General features: G+C 50.8%; 1 long non-coding RNA gene across 1 annotated transcript; it reads right to left on the minus strand.

Annotated features, from left to right (window-relative positions):
* Window positions 1-6,480: 6,480 nt before the first annotated feature.
* LOC104860448 lies at window positions 6,481-8,147 on the minus strand. The gene is made up of 3 exons (XR_779697.1): window positions 7,973-8,147; window positions 7,510-7,609; window positions 6,481-6,763 (listed from the first exon to the last, which is right to left on the minus strand). It is a non-coding gene; the product is annotated as an uncharacterized LOC104860448 (long non-coding RNA).
* Window positions 8,148-10,578: the final 2,431 nt, after the last annotated feature.

The following is a 10,578-nucleotide window of genomic DNA, read 5'->3' on the forward strand; positions in this document are numbered from 1 at the left end:
TTGAATCCACATGAAGAAACCCACAGCTTTTTAGTGCTGGTAAAGTTACCTACATAGACAGTTTAAATGCTATGTTTTGTAGCTCTTTTCTTCTACTTCTGATTTAAAAGATAACTGTAAAAAGCAGTAATTATAAATCTGCATTGACACACTTTTATTGTATGAAGGTAATTTGTTGTACAATGACACGGAAGAGGGGGATGTAATAGAGCTTTATTGGAATCAAAGTTTTTGTACTATTGAAATTAAATTGTTATTAATATGAACTAGATTGTTTTAAATGAATACATTCTTCGAAATCACCAAGGCATCCACAAAAATATAACTCTAAAATACAGTGAAAGAAAGAACAAGAAAATTAAAATGACATCAACAGCAGAGTCAGAATTCAACCTCGGGTCAATGTGAGTCAGGGTCTGCCTGCGCCGTCACCAGGCTTTACCTATGGCCAGAATCACCTTCAGGCTCTTGTGTGCTTCCTGAGGACAGCGGCAGGACCCAAGAGGACTGAGCAAGGGGATTTGGTGTTTTGTTCACGGCGCTGTGGCTTGTTCATGGCAGGACCTGTTGGAGAACCCAGGCTCCATCTGCTTTACCTTGAAATGTGTGAAATTATATTAGACTCTAAAGTCCCTGGTTCTACATATTTAGAGACGCGAGAAGCACCCAGCTGAGAGTGGCCGTGTGTATGCAAAATGCATGTCCTTAAGCTTCAGTGATTCTCTTGCAGCCAGCATTGGATACAGCCAGGAAATTCCTGTGCTCCTCTTCCCTGGGGACGTTGATGAAAGGGAGTGTGCAGAACCCACTTGTAGAAAGGCGGGTGTTAGGGTATCTCAGACCTTGTTCTAAGAATGGTCAGGATCTGTGGACCATTGGTTCCAGGACCCACTGCAATACAAAATTCATAGATTCCCAAGTCCCTTATTTAAAATGGCACAATTTGAAGATAACCTACACCTATCTTCCCCTGAACGTTAGCTCATCTCTATTTTATTATACCTAGTACACTGCAGATCTATGTAAACAGTTGTTATACTGTGTTCTTTAGGGAAACATGTCAGGAAAAACTGTACATGTTCAATACAGATAATGACTTTTTCCTCCTTTCACATATTTTCAGTCTGCAATTGTGGCGCTGTATGCCAACCATGCTCCCCATTGACTTTGGCAGTTTTTCCAAGCACAGGGTCTGGTCAATGTCCACCTGCAATCTCAGTGTCAGAACTTGTTGATTTGGTTTAAAGCATTCAGAGTAGGGCCTGGCACAAAGTGTACATTTTATAATACCTTTGTTTTTATATTCTTATTTAATAATCGGAGCAACTCTAAAACATAGACATCCTCAGCTCCTCCTCTCCGAGGAGGAAATATGGGCACAGAGAGGCACGGTAACTTGTTGAAGGACACACAGCTGAGAGTCACAGAACTGGTTCTCAAACTTTGTTCCTTGAGACTTCAGTGGCCTTGGTACTGAGCTAGAGGAGAAACACCTGACTCTCCTCTGCCCCCTGCTGGGCATAACTGGGAGTGGTTTGGCCAGTGGCCGTCATACCCTTCCCCTCACATCCCTTACATCCTCCTCTTACCCCTGTGCCCAGTGGACTGGGACAACTTGCCTCAGTGTCCTCCCTGGTTATTTAACAGCCACTGTCCTCCAGGCTGCACAGACAGGAGTGCAACTCAACTGTCAGCCTCAGAGTCCCTTCTGTGCTCCCACCGCTTCTGACATTGCTACCACCTCTGTGAAGAGAGGAAGGATCTTAACACGGCTAAGTTCAAGAAGATAGGGATCTGGGACTACTAACTTCCCTAACCTCTCCAGGCCCGGGTAAGCTCTACTGCACACAGCTAGTCCTCCAGAAAATGTCCCGGTTTCGGCCCCACCATTTTTCTCAGAAAGATGACGGCTGTCAATCCAACAGCTCACGTCTTCCTGCCACTTCATGAATTGCAGACGAGACAGCAATAGCTGTAGAGGTCCTGGAGCTCTGCACAGACGTAGACCAATCACAAGCCTGAATGTGAACCAATCACAGGTCTATTATTTGGACCATTCACATTATATGCAGCAGCGACTATATATAAGCAGCACTCCCCTCACCGTTCTCAGGTTGGTCTTGGAAGGCTCCCTCCAGGGTACTGAATCCCCTGTTCCAGTGCCAGCTCCACTCTTCCCAGCCCTATGTGTAAGAGCTCGGTCAGGATTCAGCTTCCCCAGCTGTTAAGTGAGTGCAAAAGAGGGATCAGTCTCAGTGGGTTGCTGTGGAAAGATACTGCACACTGTGCACCCTGAGGGCCGTGGGGCAAAGGCTCCATCAGAGCCGTGGCTTGTGCAATAGCTGTTGTCGACACACAGGCAGTCACTTGGGCATATCCTGGCCTGGGTTCTTCATGTGTTGAAAGCCTAGCTGGAGCTCAGGGTAACCCTCAACACACCTGTCCCTGAAGTCCCTCTGGGAATGTACAGACAGGGGTCAGGCCAGGGCCCAGTCTCCTCTATGAGAGCTGAGAGTCTCCTGGGGGTTCAGCCCATCTGAGCCCAGCTTCTGGTCTCCTAGGCAGGGTTCTGGGCTCCAACCTGCCTTATGCTGATCTGCTCCGTGTGACCTTGGGGGACCTGTGTCAAATGCTACTTGGGAAGGGTATGCGAGCACTTCTTAGCATGGTCAGGGATAGCAGAAGGGCTGAGTCATCTGGGGCTGGACATCATCTCTTGCCATGAACGTGTGCTGGCCTCGGGCAGGTGCCTGCTCTGCCCAGCTGCGGATTGTTCATCTGCCAACTGGGGTGAGACCATCTGTTCAGAACATTGTTAAGAACTTTGCAGAAGAGGAGTGCAAGGCAAGGCTACAGCTGTGAGCTCATTTACAGCCACGAGGAGCATTTATTAAGTACCAGGCTCGGCGCTTTTCTGTCATTGTCTTTTTGCATCCTGATAGCCTCTTGGATAAGCAATTCCGTGACCCAAGTCACAGATGAGGCAACTCCAGTGACCTTGAACCAGCATTTCTTTTGTTTAATTTCTGCAAAGTGAGGTGTGACATACATGCTTGTTTCACCTTCCTGAAGGTCACGGTGAAGAAACAGGCCCAATGCCAGAGGACCCTGGGTAAGAGGAGTCCTGGGACCTGTGCTCTCTGCAGGTCACCATGGAGGAAGAGGCTGGGAGGACTCATCTATTCTATAGCTATGGATATAGCTCTGCAGCAGCCAGGCCTGCCCTACAGACTTCCCAAAGGTTTGGCCCAGTGACCCTTAGGTGAGGACAGGGGAGACGTGAGGGGTGTGCCAGCCAGTGGAAGAAACTAGAAAGACGACGAGGAAAAGGTGTGGTCATCCTGGGCTTTGAAAGTAAACCCTCCCTCCCAGGGTCAGATTGGGTCTGAGCCGCTACTATAGAGCCTGGGTCTCCGCTCTCTTCCCACTCTCAAGGGCTCCACTGAGCTCCTGTGGTTGCCACAATGAGGCAGACACAATAAGAGCTGCTGCCCAGAACAGGGCCAGGCACCTAGGGGGCAAGAGGGAGTTGGGCCAGATGCCACCGAGCATCAGTGCGTGTGCGTGTGTGTTTAGAGACAGAGAGCCAGGCAGAGACAGAGGTAGAAAGACAGAGAGAAGCTATGCAAACACATAGGGTCAATGAGATAGGGAGTTGGGTGGCAGGCAGCTTCCACACACAGGACAGAGTCTGAGTTGTGGACAGTTCATCAGCCCTACTGAGTCAGGGCTCAGGGTGTCAGGTGGTTCAGTACAGAGGAAGGAGGGAGACGTTAGAACCCAGAGAAGGGAGAGAGAGAGGCTGGCTGGGGAGAGAAGCCCAGGCGGAAGGACAGAGGATGCAGCCACGATGCCTCCCAACCTCAGTGTGAAGTGGGGATGACAGCACTTTCATAGTGTGGTCTCGAGGGTCACTGCCCTGACTCTCTGCCTTAGCCCAGCTGCCCTTCCGTGGAGAGGAGGATTGTGGGGACCTGGGGCACTGGCAGAGAGATTCAGGCATCGCTCCAGCTATCCCCACCTTCTGTGTGACATCCCCAAGCCCTGAACTCTGTGTCTGCCCGGGAAGGGGAAGCAGCCGTCTCCTTGGCCTCCAGCAGCCCCTCTGCCCAGCATCAGCCTGTCAGGTTACATACCATAGGGGCCACCTGCGGTCTGACTCCTCCCTCCAGTCCCTGTGCATGCAGGGGCTGCATGCAGCTCTACAGAATTAGATTGTTTCACCTTCCAACTGCCCATGTTTTACTGGAGTTGCAGACCCCTCCTCTCTGGGTAAGGAAAGGCAAGTGTTCCACCCTGGTGCTCTAGACCCATGCTCTGGAGGTGGGCCTGCCTGGCATCTTTCAGAGTAATGGAGTTTTCAGATCCAAGAGACAGAGATCAAAGCACTCTAAACACTCCCCTTATGACCTCTTCACTCTTTGATGTGATGGTTTAATTCCACTGGGAGAGCAAGCTTACAAAGATGGCACTGATTTGATTTGCCCGAGTAAATAAAGATAAGACAGACAAGGCAGTAATGGGAGGTCGTGAAGCTTTAGGAGCGTGTAATTCACATCATCTAAAACCCAGGCCTCCTTCATCCTGACTGCCTTCCTGCAGATGGAGCCAACCCTGCCAAACAATGGCAGTTCACTGTCTATTTCTGTTGCTGGGGTATGGATGTCTTCTCAGACTGGGCCGAGGGCTGCTCTTCTGCTTCTGAGAGCTGCCTGAGAACCAAATGATAAATACTGAGGCATTTTGTGTTCCACCACCGGCAGCTTGTCATGGCTATGGTGCAAACATTTACATCACTGACAGTGACAAATGAAGGGCTTTTCTGAGGGGGAGTGGGCCCACCACTGTATGAGGGTCTCTGCAGAAGAACAAAGAAGATAAAGGGAGGTGGTAAAGCACGTGCACATCTTGAGTGCCGCTGACTCCACTACTGGGCAAGGAGACTGATAGGGTCTGTGCCTCAGCGGACACTGGGACTGGGTCTTAAGTTTCCCCCAAGCCCCATGCCTGTAAGGCTATCGGGAGGTAGTGGAGACTTCTGGAGCTGCGGTCTAGCAAGCCATCTTCAAATCACCAGGTCATACCCTTGAAGGGACAGTGAGGCCCCGGCCTCTTCCTTGTCCTTGTGTTCTGCCTCCTGACTATGAGGCGAACAGCTTTGCTCTGCCACACGCTCCTTACCCCAGGCTCTAAAACCTCAGGGCCAACCAGTTGTGAGCCAATCTGTGAGCCCAAATAAACCTTTTTGCTTTATAAGCTAATTACCTCTGGAACTTGTCATAGCAACAGAAAGCTGACTACCACGGAGAGCACCCTAACAACAGCTCCCTGGAATGGGAATGGGCCTGCCCGGTGGAGCTTATTGAACATGAGTTTGACAAGGAGCCCAGTGCCAGGCTGGAGCCAGAGGACATGGCTTCCAGGGCTGCCTGTATGGGGGGAGTTGACCCCGGTGTAGGCAAGGCCCATCTCTCTATGGGTGTGTAAAGATCTTTCCTCAGCATACACGGGGTGTGTGTGGTCATCGGAGCACGCTGGTTGTTTCAGGGAAGATTCGCTAGTGAGCATCTGGTTACACACCAACTCTCAAGATACAGGATTCAGAAAACTGGAAGGTACCAAAACCTTTTGTTAGTTACCTATGCTGCCTTAATAAGCCAGCCCCATGAACTCAGTGATTGAAACAATGTAAATGTATTATCTTAAGTCTCTGGAGATGGAAAATTTGAAGGAGTCAGTAGGACTCAACCCTTTTGAAAGTTCTGTTGAATTTCCCTGCTTTTGTTTCTCCATATTCACAAGGGTGTCTGCACTCCTTGGCTGCTCGTGACCCCAAGTTACTGAATCACTGATCCTGTCCTTAATTCTCTTTCTCTGATGCTCTCACCTCTTCCTTTCTCTCATAAAGTGCCTTGTGACTACTCTGGGCTTTGTGGAAAATTCAGGACACTCTCCCATCTCCAGATCCTTAGTGTCCACATCTGCAGGGACCTTTGGATGTGGTAAGAGAGGTGCCTGGAATTAGAACCCTATGTCTTTGGGGAGCCATTACAGACTGCCTTCTGACCCCCCAGATTCATATCCATCCCATGTGTGAGGTGCATGCCTTCTATTACTTTCTGAAGCTCCAGCCCCTCTCCTGGATCCCAAGACAGTTCTGATTATACCCAACCCACATTCCAGCACCCCAAAACCAGCACACCAAACCACACAGAAAGACCCAGCAGTCCTTCATCATCCTTTGAGGGTCCAGAAGAAAGGAAATTTAATGTAGTGCAATCTGCCTTCTGACCCCCCAGATTCATATCCATCCCATGTGTGAGGTGCATGCCTTCCATTACTTTCTGAAGCTCCAGCCCCTCTCCTGGATCCCAAGACAGTTCTGATTATACCCAACCCACATTCCAGCACCCCAAAACCAGCACACCAAACCACACAGAAAGACCCAGCAGTCCTTCATCATCCTTTGAGGGTCCAGAAGAAAGGAAATTTAATGTAGTGCAGCCCTGGGGGGCCCAGTCTTGAGGAGATCTCAGATGCACTTTCCCTTCCTCCAGGGCCCCAGATTGGGGGCTGTTAACTCCATCTGAGCAGCAGCCCCCATGCCTTCAGGCTTGGCTTGTATACATCAGCTGCTCTTCCTCATCTGCCCACTGGGGTAACAGCAGCTCCTCCTCTAAGGCGAGTGGGACTCTCAGGATCTCCTTGGACACAGGTCCAGCACAGGAAGTATCCTCTGTCCCACGCAGGGGCATTATCCACTCTGGGGGAAGGAAGCAGCAGCAGCATTCCTACAACTGTCATTCTTCCTGGGTGTCCCTTCCAGGATCCCCCAGGGGGGCCTCAGGTGTCCCCCACCACTGCCCCTTGCTGTCTGGTGTCTCCCTGTCTGCCCTGACAGTGTGAGTGTGGTCAGAGCCCGGACCCTTTCCCCACCTGCAGAAGGAGGGCATCCAGTGGGTCAGGCCTCCATGAGTGACCCTGGCTGCTCCCCTCCCACCCCCCTTGGCTGTCACCCATGAGACCATTTGGGACAATTGTGGCTAATAGGGCACTTTAAGATCCACTAGTTAAGAGGCAGAATGTTCAGGGTATGAGCCGTTCCTTTTCTCCTCCCCTTTACTTTCTTTGAAGTGATGCATCTTTTGCTCATTCTTCTGTTGCACGGAACATTTCAAAAGACTGACAATTCTGGGAAGCTCATGGACTCCTGGGAAGTTGCGCCTTCTGAAAGTGTGCTCATTCGTGGCATGCAGTGTGGCTCTGAGTGTGAATCCGGGAGCCTCGCGGGGCCGCAGCCGCGTAGCTGGAACTGCAGGGCTGTCTGCAAGCATCTGCTCCTCACTATGGCATTAGTTTCAAACTGTGACACCTGTGTGGGTCTATCAGCCTGCCTTAGTCCTGTGAGGCAGCCTGCCGGGGCCCTGTACCTTCCCACCTAGAGCCCAGACCCTTTTTCGTGCCTATTCCATCTTGGCCTCCACACCCTGGCTCTGGTCCCGCTCTGACCTTTAACGCTGGCCTCACAGCTTTTCCTCGCTTCTCTTTCTGAGGTTAGTTTCTGTATTATGGTGTCCTTCAAAACGCTGGAGTCCCTGCTGTGTGGCACCTGCTCAAGTTGTGATGGATCCACGATGAGGGTGGGGACCTCCCTCCTGTGCTCCTCTCCTCCACTGACTGCCAGCCCCGGGAGAGCAGCTACCAGGTTCCGTTTACCCACATCTCCGGCATCGGAGTCAGTGCACAAGAACTACGGAACTGATTGATGAATGGGAGGAGGGAAGAAGAGAGGAGAGAAGGAAGGGGCCAAGGAAGGGAAGGAAGAAGCGACAGAGTCTGACACACCCAGAACAGGCACGGAGTGCAGTGTCCAGGAGAAGGGAGGCCTGCTCAGGGGTGGAAGCCTCTTGCACGTCATCCACTCCCGCTCTGCCCAAGCTGTGACAGTGACGGCGTTCCCACCCCCAGAGACCTTGAAGAGCGGCAAACTCCACTGAGCTTCAGAGCTGGGAGCCGGCTCCCGAGCTAAAAGCCCTAGGGAAGCAGGGTCCTGTACCGCTCCTGTGCTGAGGGGATCATCAGCACGGCAGGGGCTCTTCTCACAGGCTGGGTTTCTGCCGTGGCAAGCGGAAGTGCTTGGTGGTCAGTAAAGCTGTCAGGGGACTGAGAATCACTCATAGGAGGCTGTCCCTTACTCCCTAAGGTATACGTACTATCAAGTCCTAAATTCTAGAATTCATACAATCACAGTATCTCGGGGCTGGAGGAACGTTTACGTAGACATCGCCTTATGTATGACACATCCCCACTGTGACGGAGACGAAGCTTATTGTCACAGCTATCTCCTCCCCTCTGCCCTCAAGAAAACATTGGTCTTGCGCCACTCAGCTTCCCCTTCTCCTGCCTCCTAAAGACCATACTGGTTTTGGGAGATGGTTCCAGAGCTGTGGGCATGCAGAACCAAAGGCAGCTGGTAGTGAAAGCAGAACACCAGGGAATCCACCAGAATACATTCATCTCTGCCAAAAAGAAGGTGAGAAGTAAAGCCAAGCCAGTGCGTCGCAGGACGCATTTGGAGGTGTCTCTCATGGAAGTACTGCTGTTCCTCTAATAGGGAGGACTGGGTCTTCAGGCAGTGTGATAGTGTTCTTAGTGAAATCCCCTTTTGCATGTTCTCTGAGATTAAAGTCAAATTTGACATTTCTTTTCAGATTTTTCTGGTGTTAAGATTGTGTTTTCAAGTGCAGCAGGGCCTGGAATTCAACCCCGGGGCCCAAGATGCAGTGGGCTATCCTGTTCTGTGCTGCTCAAACTAGACACAAACACTGTCTCGAGGCTAAAAATTTGACATTTCTTTTCAGATTTTTCTGGTGTTAAGATTTGTTTTCAAGTGCAGCAGGGCCTGGAATTCAACCCTGGGGCGCAAGATGCAGTGGGCTATCCTGTTCTGTGCTGCTCAAACTAGACACAAACACTGTCTCGAGGCTGGGTTGGGTCACGTTCACCTCTGTATCTGGCACAGAGGGAGAATAGATCAACAAGTGTTGGTCCATGGAGAAAGTTGACAGAATAATGCTATCGTCAGGATGGAAAACGTTCCCCCCACAGGCTCATTCAGAGGTGAGGGTTTTGGAGGCAACTTCATTATGGTTCAGTCCATAGCTGAACGGGTGCCTTCCCGGCTTCCATGGTGTGAGCAGTCCTTCCTTCACTCACCCTCCCACCCTGATACTTCTGCCGCAAAGCCTTCTTACGATAGACCGAAACCACTGAAACCCTGAGCCAAAATAAAGCCTTCCTCCCCTGAGTTGTGTTTGTCAGTATTTTGTGCCAGCAATGGTAAGTCGTCCCATGCAAATAATGATATATTTTAGGAGCTCATTTTGTAGAAAGAGTGTGGGCACCAAAGTTGTGAATAAAATGATGATAAACAAAATAACAATATTGACATATTTTGAGTGCCTTCCATGTGTCAAACAACAATGTAGGTAGTTATGGAAACAGATCCAGAGAAGGGAAGACAATGACGCGGGGTCACATAGCCAGGCAGTGGGAGGCTGGGTGCAAAGTCTGTCTGCTGGTTTAACCTTCATGGCCTTTCCAGTGAGGCACAGAGCAGAAAGGAGGCATGTCATACAGCTTTGGGGGAATTTGGCAGAGGCCACAAAGAAGGTTGCATCTAAGCTGACTTTTGAGTGTACCTAGGACTTGGGGAGCTGGCAGGGCAGGGGTACGAAGGGAGAGAAAGGCATCCCAAGTGGAGGGCAAGCACGAGCAAGCTGCAAGTGGGAGCATCATGCTTCTCTGGGGGAAGGAGGGAAAGGCATCCCTAGGAGAAATGGGGAGTGTGACCATAAGCACAGGGTAGGCTTGACTATGAAGCAAGAAGTCCACTTCCCCATCAAAAGGAGTCAGACTTGGGGGATTCATTTGGATGTTGAGACTCACACCCTCTGAGCTGTGTTCTTCACTTCTGCTATCAAAAGCCAACCCCTGTCCTTGTGTGCAGGCCCCAGGGCTTTGCTGAGCTCTAGCATGGCCAAAGTGAGCCCAACTGGCACCAAACACGGATCCCCCACAGCACAGCAGGAATGGCCTTGGGAGTTGTGATGACTGGGTCTGGTTGGGAGTGCTCTGGGGGCCTGGGGAATGCAGAGGCCCAGAGTGATATGTGGCCATGGTGTGGTGGAGACGGGAGTCCCTGTGCAATGGGCTGGGGGCAAGGCTGACAGGGTCCACACGGAAGGCTTCTATAGTTCTAGGGGACTCTATCGAAGTTCTATTCCCATCTGACAGGTGAGCAAACTGAGGTTCAGGCAACACATTGTTTAAATCCACACAGCCAATGAGAAGCAGCACTAGGGTTAGACTGGGTACATCTAACAAGAGAAAGCTACCCCCTTTATGGGTCCTTCTCCTTCCCAAGGCATGTGGGCTCTTAAGGCCCTCCTGCTTGACAGAAGAGGAGACTGAGTCCCACAGAAGGGAGGTGACTTGACCAGGGTCACATCAAGTTGGTGGGGAGTCAGGACAGGGATCTCAGAGGTTGGAGATATATATATATATATAAAATCTGTA

Source organism: Fukomys damarensis, unplaced genomic scaffold (genome assembly GCF_012274545.1).
Source record: "Fukomys damarensis isolate Sample0158 unplaced genomic scaffold, DMR_v1.0_HiC HiC_scaffold_23, whole genome shotgun sequence".
Lineage (NCBI taxonomy): Eukaryota > Metazoa > Chordata > Mammalia > Rodentia > Bathyergidae > Fukomys > Fukomys damarensis.